Source organism: Grus americana, chromosome 3 (genome assembly GCF_028858705.1).
Source record: "Grus americana isolate bGruAme1 chromosome 3, bGruAme1.mat, whole genome shotgun sequence".
Classification (NCBI taxonomy): domain Eukaryota; kingdom Metazoa; phylum Chordata; class Aves; order Gruiformes; family Gruidae; genus Grus; species Grus americana.
Genome location: NC_072854.1, coordinates 54,180,436 through 54,194,373, shown reverse-complemented (window position 1 = coordinate 54,194,373; position 13,938 = coordinate 54,180,436). Strand labels below are relative to the sequence as shown.

At 37.1% G+C, this 13,938-nt stretch overlaps 1 protein-coding gene across 1 annotated transcript in view; it reads right to left on the bottom strand.

Annotated features, from left to right (window-relative positions):
• The window catches only part of NT5DC1 (5'-nucleotidase domain containing 1), a 153,108-nt gene that overhangs the window by 83,718 nt on the left and 55,452 nt on the right, over nucleotides 1-13,938 (bottom strand). The window lies entirely within an intron of this gene.

Sequence of the window (13,938 nt, the reverse complement as noted above, 5' to 3'; positions counted from 1 at the left end):
TTGACTGTCTTTCCACATTACATGTTATCTTGCCAGCTATAGCAAGCAATATAAAAAAATATATCATGTGAACATGGTAATGATTGAAGAGGTAATGACTGATTTTAGGGTGAACGTGCTCTGTTCCTCTGCATGAAGCTTCAGTGGCATTCTTTCATGTTGAAGACATAAAGATATTTTGTTAGGGGCAATCATAGAATGGTTTGGGTTGGAAGGGACCTCAAAGATCATCTAGTTCCAACCCCCCTGCCACGGGCAGGGACACCCTCCACTAGACCACGTTGCCCAAAGCCCCATCCAACCTGGCCTTGAACACTTCCAGGGAGGGGGCAGCCACAGCTTCTCTGGGCAACCTGTTCCAGTGCCTCACCACCCTCACAGTAAAGAATTTCTTTCTAACATCTACTCTAAATCGACCCTCCTTCAGCTTAAACCCACTACCCCTTGTCCTGTCACTCCACTCCCTGATAAACAGTCCCTCCCCATCTTTCCTGTAGGCCCCTTCAGGTACTGGAAGGCCGCAATTGGATCTGCCCGGAGCCTTCTTTTCTCCAGGCTGAACAACCCCAACTCTCTCAGCCTGTCCTCATAGGGGAGGTGCTCCAGCCCTCTGATCAGCTTCGTGGCCCTCCTCTGGACTCAATCTTATCCAAAACAGACATACAAACCTATATAGACAGTCAGTTTTCACTGTTGGGTCTCTATTTGTAACTAGATATATTAGCTATTGAGAAAGTATATCTTGCGTAGACAAATTATTTTAAAATACAGCCCATGTGAAACTGTGCCAGAACTAATGGTGTATGTTGAAGCCTAGTTGTAATACACTAAGTGAACAAGGTTTTATGGTTATTTTTTGAAGTAAAGCTATAAACTCTCTAGGAGAGCAGAAAATCATTGTAAGTGTTGATGTCTTCATATTTCGTATACATTCATAACAAAATACAGTTTCCATATTTTAATAGAAATATATAGAAAAACATTTAGACTGAACTATATATGCCATTACTATCTTCTTTTGGTCTATCCATCTATCTATTTATCTATCTACCTATCTATCTTTTCTAATTAGTTTTACAATATTTTAATATCATGTGATAACTTAATTAAGGGAACAAGAAAGAAGCCTTAGCTTTACATCTCTTTACTGTTGACGAATTCAGTTTCAAGCTCCAAGTGCTTTTGCTTCTTCCTGCTTATCTGTCTGTGTATTTCTATGAAGAGTCTCACTGACATTTCTAGGTTTCTTATAAATGTTAACACATTTATTTTCTTATAAATGTTAACACATTTATTTTCCAAACATGCCACGGGCTCTGTGGCAATCTGGCTGGTAACAGGCACTGGGACCCTCAGGCTGGACGTACTTGTTGCCGTGGTTAGATGATGTTCAGCAGCCTGAGCAAGAGATGCGCAGATTCTTCTCCCGAGGTGACAAGCTCGCTCTCCCAGCTTTTGTACATTTGTCTGTTCCTCTGCTAAAGGCTTATCATACTTACAAGTTCTGGCTCAATACGTTCATTAACCGAGTGCTATGTACAGTACAGTAGGAGCCATTTTATGCCCATGGAACTAAGGGCCAGAGATAACTGATTTGCATAACACGAAGGAAGGCCAGATGGCAGGCATGCCTTCCTGCTCCGGAGCTCTAACGACACCCCCATTTCACACCAGTAATATGTCATTCATGGAAGTATTCATTACAAAGTGTTTTCTAATGGTTGATTTTGTGGTGTTTTTTTGTTTGTTTGTGGGGGTTTTTGTTATTGTTTTTTGGGGGGGGGTTTGTTTGTTTGTTTTTTTTTTTCCCCCAAGAGTAGCAGCTGTGATAATGAAACAAACTCTGTCTCATTTACAGTAGGGCAAGCTCCAGGCAGGTTATTTTTTTAAAAGATGAAAAGTTTCCCATGTTGGTACTATATTTTTCAAGAAGGAAGGTTTTTTTAAGCAAAGCAGACAGTTAAAAACATTTTGTAATATTATTCCCTCTTAACAAACTTACTTACATGTAATTTCTATCATTTTGCAACTGAAAATGCTGAAAAGTAATGCTCACATCAAGCTAAGAATGCATTTCTTTTATTTTGCTCATTTCAGATATATGTTGTATATTCTTTCACGCCATTACCTTTTCAGAATTAGTTTGCATTTTATATGGCACAAAGCCTTAAAAAGCTGCTTAGGCCAGGCTAAAGCCTGGCATCAGGCTAAATCATTTTAAGAAGATCTAGGAGTGTCTAAGGCCCTAAAATATTTTTGCAAGGTAGAATTTATTATGCATTTATAGCTTGGTGCTTGTTTGAAGAGAGACAGAATCACGGAATGGTTTGGGTTGGAAGGGACCTTAAAGATCACCTAGTTCCAACCCCCCTGCCATGGCTGTATGTGAAGGAAATAAGAATATAGATAAGGGAGGACCATATCTGATGAATGAATGGGATTGTAGTCTTCAAGCATGCGGATGAAAGAAGTGTCTGTTAAGTATAAGAAAATAAAGTTGAGGAATAAATTGCAGCCAGAGTTTTTGAGAGACCACAAGTTTTTCCACTGTTGAAGAAACACTTGGTTCTCTTTCCCACAGAACAGAGCATTAAAGAATCTCTTCTTTATTAAGATGTCATTTTAACTTTTGTGTGAAAATAAAGACTCTCCACTGAAACAAAGAGTATATAAACCCAAGAATATATGTATCATGAGTCAAAAGTTTAGCAAATCAATATGGCATTTGTTTCATGGCTTTCTGAGATGTTAGAAATAAATGTTAATTTTGGGATAATGTTACTGCAAAACAGCTCAAGAACTAAATTTTGTTCTTAAGGAAAAAAAGTAAGCAGCTGTAAATACTACTTTTTCCAATTAACTGTAAAAGTTAGTCTGAAATGACTTACTGAATAAAACATAGGACAAAGACATAATTATTTTAATGATTTTATATAGAGATTTTTTTCTCTCCGTGTTTTCTAGAAGGAAATCCAGAAGACACATATTCTTGATATTATACACAATGTAATTTCTAAGAAAGACCAAATCTCTACTGAAGTTAGTCTACTGAAAAATATTTAAGTATTTGAATGAAATACCATCTACTTAAAATAATGACCTAAAATTTAGTTAGGTTTGTGGACATCAGATTTTATTCTAATAACAAGTTTGGCAACAGAAAAATGATCAGTCTTTTTGGATTAAAAGCAGATTTTTGGCTCATGTTTTATTTATACCAGTACTGTAATTGAAATTGAATGAATAAAATGATAATAGAGAGTTACTTTTTCAACAGAAGAACTACCTTGTGGACTACGTGTGAAAATCTAGTAAGATTTGGTACAATGGCACCAAATTTATGTTCTGTTTAGGTGAAGAGAAAGCTGAGGAAAGGAAAGCAAGGAAGTAGGAATCCGCAGCAAATAACGTGAGGTGTTTGGAAGTTGCTTAGAGGATCTGGCCTGTACAAAAAGGATATGAGCCAGGCTGAAGATACGACCCAATCTAGTCGGCTTCTTGCTATAGTGCAAGGCTTGTCTTGGTGCGTTCTGACTTGGAACAGGGCATTCGTAACTAATAGGATATGAATCATCCATGGGTAAGTACTAGCAGAGGCAACACAGAGAAAGTCACACAGATGTATGCAGAAAAGAATATGCAGTTTATATGTCAATAGTATTTGAAGTTACTAATCAAGACGGATATTCCACGGGATCAACACTAGTGTCCCTAATTGTGCTCTGTGGAATAAGAGATACTCGTGACACCCGAATGACTTAATTAATATTATGTGGCATCTGTGCCCCATATGGGTTCAACATGCCTTCTATTGCCTTTCTGAATTGTATAAAGACAATAAACTATGATGAAGGAATAGACCATCAGTAAATACTACCTAAGAGTACCACACCAAGTTAAAATAAATACAGCTGATGGCATGGGTGAAAGGCAAATCCATATACCTCAAGAACATTCATTTGTGGAAAACCTAGATATAGTCTGGATGATCTATCATCTGGTGGTGTAAAGAGCCATGATGCAAAGTCTAATTAATGAAGCAAACTTAAAACAAAAGAAAAAAATTTAAAGAAAAACAAGTTCCTAAGCAAGAGCAATGTAACAGAGAAAGGACAAAAATAAAGAATTCCGGTATCTGCAGAAGACATGATTATGAATGTCTTGTTTTGCTTCATTCTAGTTTCCTTGGGAATCACTTAGACACTCTAAATGACAGACATTATAGAAAACTCATGAATAGTTTAAATTAAATACAGGCCATGAGATATGAAGGAGAACCTATAAGCAAAGGGTTGGTCAGCATCAAAGCTACAATAATCATCAACTGAGAAAGTACTTAAATATTTAAAAAGTGGATTTATAAATTACAGAAAGGCTTTCTACTCGCTTTGGTTGCAGGAAGAATTCTTATGGCAATACATTGTACATAGGATGAAAATTCATTCACAAAATTCCACAAATGTAGCTCTAATGAAATGAAACCATTAAACTGCAGTTAACATTTAATAGATGCCCTTATTGTACTGTTTTAAAGACTCAAGGCAATGTTGCTAACTTTTAGATCAAAACCTCTAAATATGTATCATCCTTAGGAAAGTTCAAGATTTTGCACCTTCAAAAATTAAACCCAATCAACCAAACCCTCCCCCCCAACCTAGATCAAAACTTATGTAGAACCCAAACCTTGCCACTTGCATTATTTAGATGAGTTTCAAGCACAGTAGCATAACATGATTTGGACCTCAAAATGATGATCATTTAGGCATATATTTAGATTTACTGTTTGCAAGAAACAGTATTTTTCTAGATTTATAATACATTAGGCAATTAAGTTTTGTAACATCAACATCTATTAAAACTCAATGCGCTTTTAAAAACCATAAAAATCAGAAACCAACAAATCTTTGTGTAATTTATTTTTTAAAAAAACTGCAACTTGCAAAATACCTAAGACTAGGAGGCAACATAAAGGATCCAATATAAACCAAAAGCAGGAAATTCCAAATTTGAGGTTGAAACTCAATCCCCAAATGAAGCAAGATGTATGATGTATGCAACATTCAGTTGCAGCAATTTCTGGAAAGGAAAGCAAGAACAGATACTATTTTGAATCTAATTCTGAACTTCTTTGTATGTATGCGTTAAAATTTTATCATTACACTTTAAAGCTAAGATGTTGCATGAACAAAATTTTCTGGAAGATATTTTCCCTTTCCATTGTGAACAAGGTTATTATGTGCATTGATGCTTAGTTACAGGTAGTCTGTCCTAGCCTACAGCAACTTATGAAGTCATCAGGTCTGATGGGACTATCATGATAAACACATATGTATTCCTATACGGTTATGCAATTTCACATTCATGACTATTGGTCATGACTTTTACGACACAGCAATAGGAACACCACTGTCCTCTGGCATTAGCTCTGTGCCATCAGCAGCACAACCACTGAAAAATGGAAACTCTCCCACTAAGACACTTTGACAGTAACAGAAGGAAAATGCTTCCGTCTGTCAGGCTGTACCTATTGTAAGGTCATGACTTCCAATAATAACTCAAAATAAGACTCATGGATTAATGAAAAGTTATTGTTGTCAGATGACACTTGTTTCCGGTGACTACCTGACAGATGAATTCAAATTAGAAATTATAATCCTCAAATGTTAGTTCATGACCAGTCTCCCAAATCATCCGGTTTGTTACAGATTATGGTATATCACTTCCATCCTTTGCTTGAGCTATCTTTTGATTTTCAGTATTAAAAAAGTAAATCACAAATCCCATTTGTACAACATCTTTTGAAATCTGTACTTAAACATTTTTAAAAGCAAATTATAATGATCAAATGCCTTTCTAAACAACAAAGAGATGTCACACACTGAAATGCCAAAACATTGCCAGGTCCTGTTTTTATATTCTCACTTTTCATAATATTTATTGGCACTCCGGGCTAGGAAAAATTCAAAGTCAAAACTGAAATTCTACCAGTTTTTTCTCTCCAAGTAGAAATGTGTTAAAAGCTTTCTTAGGCAGATCTTAAGGTAAGCAGAGTGATCTCTAATGAAAGATGAAAACTAAATGATGAAAGAGTATTTGTACATATTCAAATTTCCCAAAATAACATGTTTTGGATGAAATGCATTTATCATCACAACTAACCACTGTATTAAAGAAAAAAAGAAAATTGAAAAGGCTTTAATCAAGAGACAGGAAAAAGAAAACGTATGAACACTAATTTAGAAAAAGTGAAAAAACCGCCTCTTCTCACAAATGCAATGTTTATTTATTTAAACTAAAACAAGTCTTTTAGATCAATGGTTCACAGTTTTAGATCACAGCCTCACAGTTTTTTGGCCACTATCTGCTTGTTTTCCATGATGAGCTGGTTTTAACAGCCCTTTTTCTGCCTCCAGAAACAATGCAGAATGCTTCACAGAAAACAAGTCAAGAGCTGGGGACCATGAAACAAAAGATTCTGCCTAAACAGAGTAACATCTTTTAGTGATCACCTCTCTGTCTCCACCAGAATTACACACTTGATGGCTAAAGAAAGCTACAGCTCTACAACATCTCAATTTCGGTTAAGCATCTGGCCTCAGGTTCTTCTTCCTTAGCAACTAAAATCCAATGGATCATGATTGTTTGTTCCACCACAGCAGAATTGGATTCTATGTACTCATGCTTAGTTGGGGAAAAAACCACCACCCTCAACCCTAAATATATTCACGTTACTGAAAACTGGGACGCAGTCATATGTGATTTAATGCCATTACCAAAGAAAAATAAGCAATGTATCTAGTAAACAAAACATCTCAAAAGTCAGTTGAAGTATTTTATACTGATACATAATTTACATCTTGAAATTTGTATTATCATTCCTGTCTAAAAGAATGAATTACAGAAATCGAGATTGAAGATGTACAAAAGTATGTATCAATGTGTCAACAAATAAAAAAAAATCACTCTGAACGCAAAATTCATTTTCTAAAGCAGACCAACACGACTCAGACAATACCCAGAATTCTACAATGAGCAGCAGTCCAACCTCTCTACAGCTCTAATCAAAATAAAACTAACAACCTGTATGCAGGATTTACTATGATGAAATCAGCTTGTATCAATGATTTGATTTTGGAAGTCTTTCTTTTCTAGTATTATAGATATTGCAATCACAAGAAATTAAAGACAAGAACCCAGGTCTGGTTTACATTCAGAACAAGATTTGTAAACAGGATTAAAAATATTTGTCCTTCAAAGATTTCATTTGCCGTGAAAAAGGCATGAAAAGAATGAATCTATAGATAAAGCACCATAACTACAGCTAGGGTGGGTTGGCATTTCCACTCCTAAACTGAGTGACTGCTAAACTTCTGCCAGTCAGTCAGGATTTTCCACACCAGATGGCTGCATCATGATCAATTGCTTTACCTTTTGAAAAAAATTTATTTGTAGAGAGTTTCAGGAAAATGGCTTAGCCACTACCATGAATGCAAAGAACAAGAAAAAGTTGTTTTAATATAGGCCCTTGAAATTTATGTAACGGCATAGGCTGTCTCCTGGTGTTAAAGTGCTCTGTTTTTACATTTCAGCAACAATCTAAAATACACGCTTCTGAAATTTGCATTATGGATTTAGGCAGTAAAATTCTCCAAAGATTCCACCTTTCCTATGCATTTTCTATTCCCATGTAGTGCTGCCGTGCCAGCAGGATTACATAATTCATTATTCCTGCCTAGAAACTCAACGCACCCTGTTCCAAGTCTCCTTAGCATGAAGAGGACCTTGCCTGCAATTCTTTCCCTCAGCGGAGAAGCAGCCATAGCTGAGAGCAATGAGCTTCTCAGTTCTCAGCTGCCTTGGCAGTCTGGAGAGGAACTAGAGTCTCCCAAGAAATGACAAATCTTGAAGACAACTGGCTTTTTTTAAGAAACAGACATGGGAAAGTGGGACTAGGAAAATATGGAGAGGGGAAGAAGCAAAGGAATGATGGTTTAACCATCCCAGCCATGTTAACCACCCAGCAATGGCGTGTGAAATAGCAAGTACAAGTGCATTCAACTCACAAAAATTCAGAACTGACAAAGACTGAATTGAGGCCCACATATACAGAAATTATTTTATGGAGATCAATAGCTGACCTGCTGACAGTCCCTGTCTTTCTCAACACTCCTGTAGCACTTGGCGCTCTGGACTATAGATGCTGTGGTCCTAAACTGTGAATTTCAAGGGGTGCATTAAGGACGTTCAGGTATATTTTAAAGGGCCAGCTCAATAAATACACGATAGGAAATGTCACCTTCATCGTAAGATCTACTGTAAAAATGAAGTCATGCACCCATTATGTGAAGCACAGTTGAGACTGAAGTGCCAGAAGTATGATGTTATATTCCTTGCACTTTATAACTGCACAGCTTAATTTCTTCTCTTAATATGCCAGGCTTACCACCTTACTTCTACATGCCTTTTACATGCGTGCATATACTTTGCCCAGAAATCTATTAAAGTTGGCTTTTTTATGACTGCCAGCATTACCACCCATCAAGGCATCTGAGACTTCTACAAACATTTATGAACTTCCATCAGATTCCTATGAGATATGGGTATTTTGTTATCCCCACCCCACAAGAATCTCCAGTTCCTTGAAGCAGAGAGATTCTGTGGCATGCGTATCCACTAATTCTGGGTGCATTTTTGCTTGACATATTTTTGTTTCTTCCAAACATATTTATAGACAGAAATGCCACTGACTTGTTCTACGCCCCTCTCTTCTGCCCTTCTGCATGTCAAGCCCTCAGCACCTGTAAGATGATAGAAGGTACAGCAAAAAATTAATGACCACTTGCAAAGAGATGTGCCTTGTGACAGCCTTGTGCCTCTAGATGTCTGCAGTTCAGTGAAAAGTTTGTGCCTCCTCAAAACATTGCCAAAAATGCCATGAACATGAACGGGATCGCTGCCTCCAGAGCAACAATGCCCTGAAACTGACATTCCCACTTAGTTTTCTCTATGGCACTAAACTACAATTTTCAGCCAAATTCTTTTCATTTCAGGGTTAGAGTCGCTGTAACTGACTTGCATTTTGAAGTGAAATTAATATAATCTCAGAAATTTGCTCATCCTTAGAGTGGACAGACTCATATTAAACTGAATTAAATCAGGCAGATAAGCAGCTCTCAAAGAATACGTTCCATGTAGCAAGATCAAAACCTGCAGACAGACTAGTCTCACAAGATTTTGGCTACATGCAGGAAAGAATTTGAAGTAAAAAGTATTTTCTACATCGTTGCAGATAAAATTCAAGGCCATGAAGCCAATTATAAATTTGATATCTAAAAGGTATTTTGCATTACATTTTTCAAAATGGTTTGAACTATCTCTGAAGCTAAGGTGCAGGGAACATGACAGAGTTGTCTATATAAATTAATAGAAGTATATAACTTTTCTTATATTGCACTTTGAAATTGCACAATAATGTAACTCTAATGGTGTTTAACAAGTGCTCTTAAGATGCACTTACAAGTCTCACATCAGAGAAATGTCAAAAAGAAACAGTGACTGTAAAAAAGACGAATCTGCCTCAACCAAGGGAAATGATGATAATTTACACCCTGCACTGTCATCTTCAAAATTTATACTTAATTTTCTAATTATTCTTTTTCCTCCCAAGGGCTATGGCAGTGACTGAATATACTCCAAAAGCAAGGTTTTCTTCTTCTGATAACAAAGAACTGTTCATGCTGAATACAAGTATCAGCATAAGATATATCTTATATCAACAAGATAAACCCAAGGAAACAAGAGATAAAATATGGATTCAGTAAAGCACAGCATAGTCTTTGAAAGTCTGGTATGGGACTATCATAGGCATGAAACCAGTGTTTAAAAGATGGAATTTTCAAATCATCCAAATCCAACACTTGAATTAACAGATTCAGAAGTAGTAATGGAAAGGAAGAAAAGATCTTGATTTGAGATTATTCTCTTGGATTCCAGGAAACACTAATACTTTGGACTTACCTATCACTCCTTAATATGGAAAAACTTCACAGATATTCTTTCTGACCCATACATTCAGAGAAGTAGAAAAATGGGTAACAGACATGAAGGCATTTGTAAGATCTTCTAGGAAGCTTGCCTCCTTTCTGAAATCTGAGTTTTGCTACGAGAATATGGATATAGTAACAAACATGGGAAAATGCTGTAACTTTTTCTCCTAAGAAGCAATTTTTAGTGGTTACAGAACATAAAGGATTTTTTTTTTTACTCTCCAAAAAAGCCCATCCCATTAGAGAGACACATCAAATAAATTTCATGCTCCTCTTTAACATAGATAAATAAGAACACGGGGGTTAAATGAGTGAGAATCCCCAATCCCCTTCCACCTCTCATATAGAGCCATTTTCTGCTGGGAAACAAAAAATTCTTCTCTCCTGGAACTGAATCAGATGGCAGACCCGTCAGTCAGTAGCCAGCATATGATTCAACTCAGCTTTTCAATAAGTTAAAAAGTCCAAAAGCCACCAAAAAAGGGGTTTTGAACGAGAGGGCTGCCTCCTTCTAACTCTTCCGAAATGCCTGCTGAGCACTCCAGTGAATCATGCCTGCTGCAAGAGGAGCACCTCTGAGTTAAGAAAGCAGGGACTCTCGGTGACAGCTGGCAAGCAGACACACTCCCTCTATCGAGGGACAGCCTTCATTCAACTAAAAGGTAGGACAAACACCAATTCCTGTAGCTGGACACTGAAAAGGAGCTAGATGATTAAAATACATAGCAATTACAACTCTCCCCCAACCACAGTGTTTTTAAAGAAAAAAAAAAATCCAATATAGTGTTTTCTAAAAAGAAAAATAAGTTTATTATATAGAACAAGATGCTTCAAAAATATGCTTATTTTTGTTTATATTTTATGATTATACTAGCAAGCATTGAATAATTGAGTAATTAACACTATTGCAAGTCGGAAAAAGACATTCCATTCTAGTCTCGGGAAACGATACAAAATGTTAAAATAGCACTAAGTATTCCACTCATGTGAAATTCAGAGCTTGAATCGCAGAATGATTTAGCTGTGCCTTCAAATGCTTTTAATATTCCTTCATGCAGTGTACACAATCAGAAAACTATTTCTGCTGTAATTCACTCACATTTCCAAGGGGATGCATTTTGAATGGGGGTTTTGTCCTACTCTTTAAGCTAATTGAAAGAAATACTACTTGTCTCCCAGATTAATCATATGTTAGGTTTTTACTAGTCTGATCATTTAACAAATTACTAACAATGAATATTTCCTGTGTGTTCAAAAGACTTCTGTTTAAAATATTCCAGAGTAGCCTTGTAACACTTACAATAGCAGTAGGCAAAACTGCTTGAGCTTAACAAAAAAAAGTGAGTTACACAAAAGTGCTGAAAAATTAGATTGAAAACAAATACTTTATTTTTTTTCATCTGTTTTGATGTCTGCTCTTATTGTCTAAATACATTGGAAATGTAGCTATATGAAAAAGCATAAAAATAAGGTGACAAAAATGACCATCTTTTTTGGGGAAGGAGCTTGTCACAGCTATAAAACTGAGGCTGCACTGAAAACTAATTTTTTTTTTTACTTTAAACAAGATTTGAACAGATACGTGGCATACAAGTTTGGGTTTTTTGTTTGTTTGTTTGTTTGTTTGTTTTTTGTTACCTCCTCTAAACTGATTTGGCTATTTTTAGGCCAAAAGAGGGGGGAATGCTTCAGGTATTTTTCGGTCTACTCAGTAATGTTTAATGAATAAATTTTACCCGATAATCCTACTTTGAACTTTAGGGTCCTCAGCAACCGATTGTGGTGTTGGCCTTATTTTACTTAAAAGTTTAAGATTTGAAAACTAGCTTTCGAAAGAACAAAAATTAACTTTCAATGCAGATTCCAGATGACCCTCACCATGCCAACTGTTACAGCTCCACTCTATGGTCACAGTTAGACTAAGCTGCAAACTTTTCAAAGTACCCATCTCAATAAAGTGAAAAATCATCTTATCAGAGAGTTACTGTGTTATACATTTATAGAGGATGGCCCAAATTTGGCACAGGAAGCCACCAACACAACTTCTTCCGCACCTTATCTTACAGCTCATATCGTAAAGTGCAAGTATGGGCTTATCTTTGCCTAAATACTGTCTTCATATCTGAAATTAAATAATGCATGGTGATAACTCAAAACAAATCATTAGTTTGCTCAATACTAACAAGAATACTTCACACGTAATCGTCTTGCAGACTATTAGATTGTTAGTATTACATTATTTTAAATTATTATCTTTTTAATTGTGTTATATCATAGTGTATTTACTTAAACGCATTTGACCCAGTTCTACTAGAGCTTTTGTTGTAAGAGGTTCTCAGATGTGTCTTAGCCTGGTGTGGAAACTTACACACCAGGACACACATAAATCAACGTGCCCCAAAACGAGTCTGTAAAAGGAAAACATAAAAGCTGTCACAGCTACTGCTCTCAATTACACTCCACAGCCTTTCTATGTAGGAGGAGTGGGGAAGCAGAGAATCAAGGACAGAATACGAATGCTGGGTTTGTTTGTTAACTTTGGAATCTAAGGACAATCAGAATATTAAAGTTGTTTGGTATTTGTTTTAAGGAAATAGGTCCCTGAAATTTGAAACATAGGGCTTTGCAAAGGCAAAAAGTCAGGGCAAAGATATTTCAAAACCATGCATATGTCTGGGACAGGGAAATGGCCTCTGGCAGCTGAAGCTGATCTTGACTCAGGGTCCATTTTGCCATAGAACCTCCCATGTCTCCAGTCTTCCTTCCCCAAACTTCTCTCCCCTAAAGCTTTTCTTTTTTTGTCCCAGTTCCTCCCAGATCTAATTTTCCCTACCCCAGAGTGCCAATGCTTTGCCTCCCAAAGCTCCACTCTCCTAAACTCTGGCCTTGCCTCCCACTGCCACTTCCAACCAAACTCCATCTCTTTTTCCCACAATGCTGCCCAAAAACCTGTGGCTTTCCCCTCTCTACTTCCAATTCCTTTCCAATCCTTTTGGAATAGGATAGGATAGGATGGGATGGGATGGGATGGGATAGAATAGAACAGAACAGAACAGAACAGAACAGTTGTAAGGGACTTAAAATGATCATCTCATCCAACTGCTTGATCACTTCAGAGCTGACCAAAAGTTGAAGCACATTATTAAGGGCACTGTCCAAATGCCTCTTAAATACTGGGGCATCGACCACCTCTGCAGGAAGCCCGTTTCAGTGTTTGACTACCTTCTTGGTAAAGAAATGCTCCCTAATGTCAAGTCTGCACCTCCCCTGAGGTTTTACTGTCAAATTCTCTCCCATTGAAACTTGTGTCACACACCCTCCCAAAATTATTCTTTTCCTGATCCACTCCTTCCAACTCCACACTGCACCTGAAATCTGCTCATATCAAAACCCACCTTTCCCCAGTTTAGCCCTGTAGCTCCTGACACTGGAATTACTCAATATTGCCCAATATGCTCAATGTGCTCAATAGTTTTTGTGTTTCCACTTCTCTATAACAAAATAAAAACACTGAAGACACTTTTAGAAAGTGATCAGCACATCTAAAGTTAGGCATGTCCCTAACCTTAGTTGGGCTGATTCAGGGCTCAAGATTGAACATTAACATTTGTGCTTCAGAAAAGCTAACTAATAATCTTTCATGCCACGCATTTACAGTTACATTGCTAATAGAAGCTCTGTAATGGCTCCCCACCTCTTTAAGGAGGTCTGTTCACAATCGGGTCATCCTGCACCCCAGCATGTTCTTGAGGGACTCCTCAAGTGTGAGGTGAAGGATCTAGGAGGTCTGCTCAGGTAGCCATCACCTGCAAAGATGTGAGCACTGATCACAAGGCCTTCTCCCACGCACCTTACCAACAGGAGCAGTATTAAAATCAGAGAAAGCTGGAGA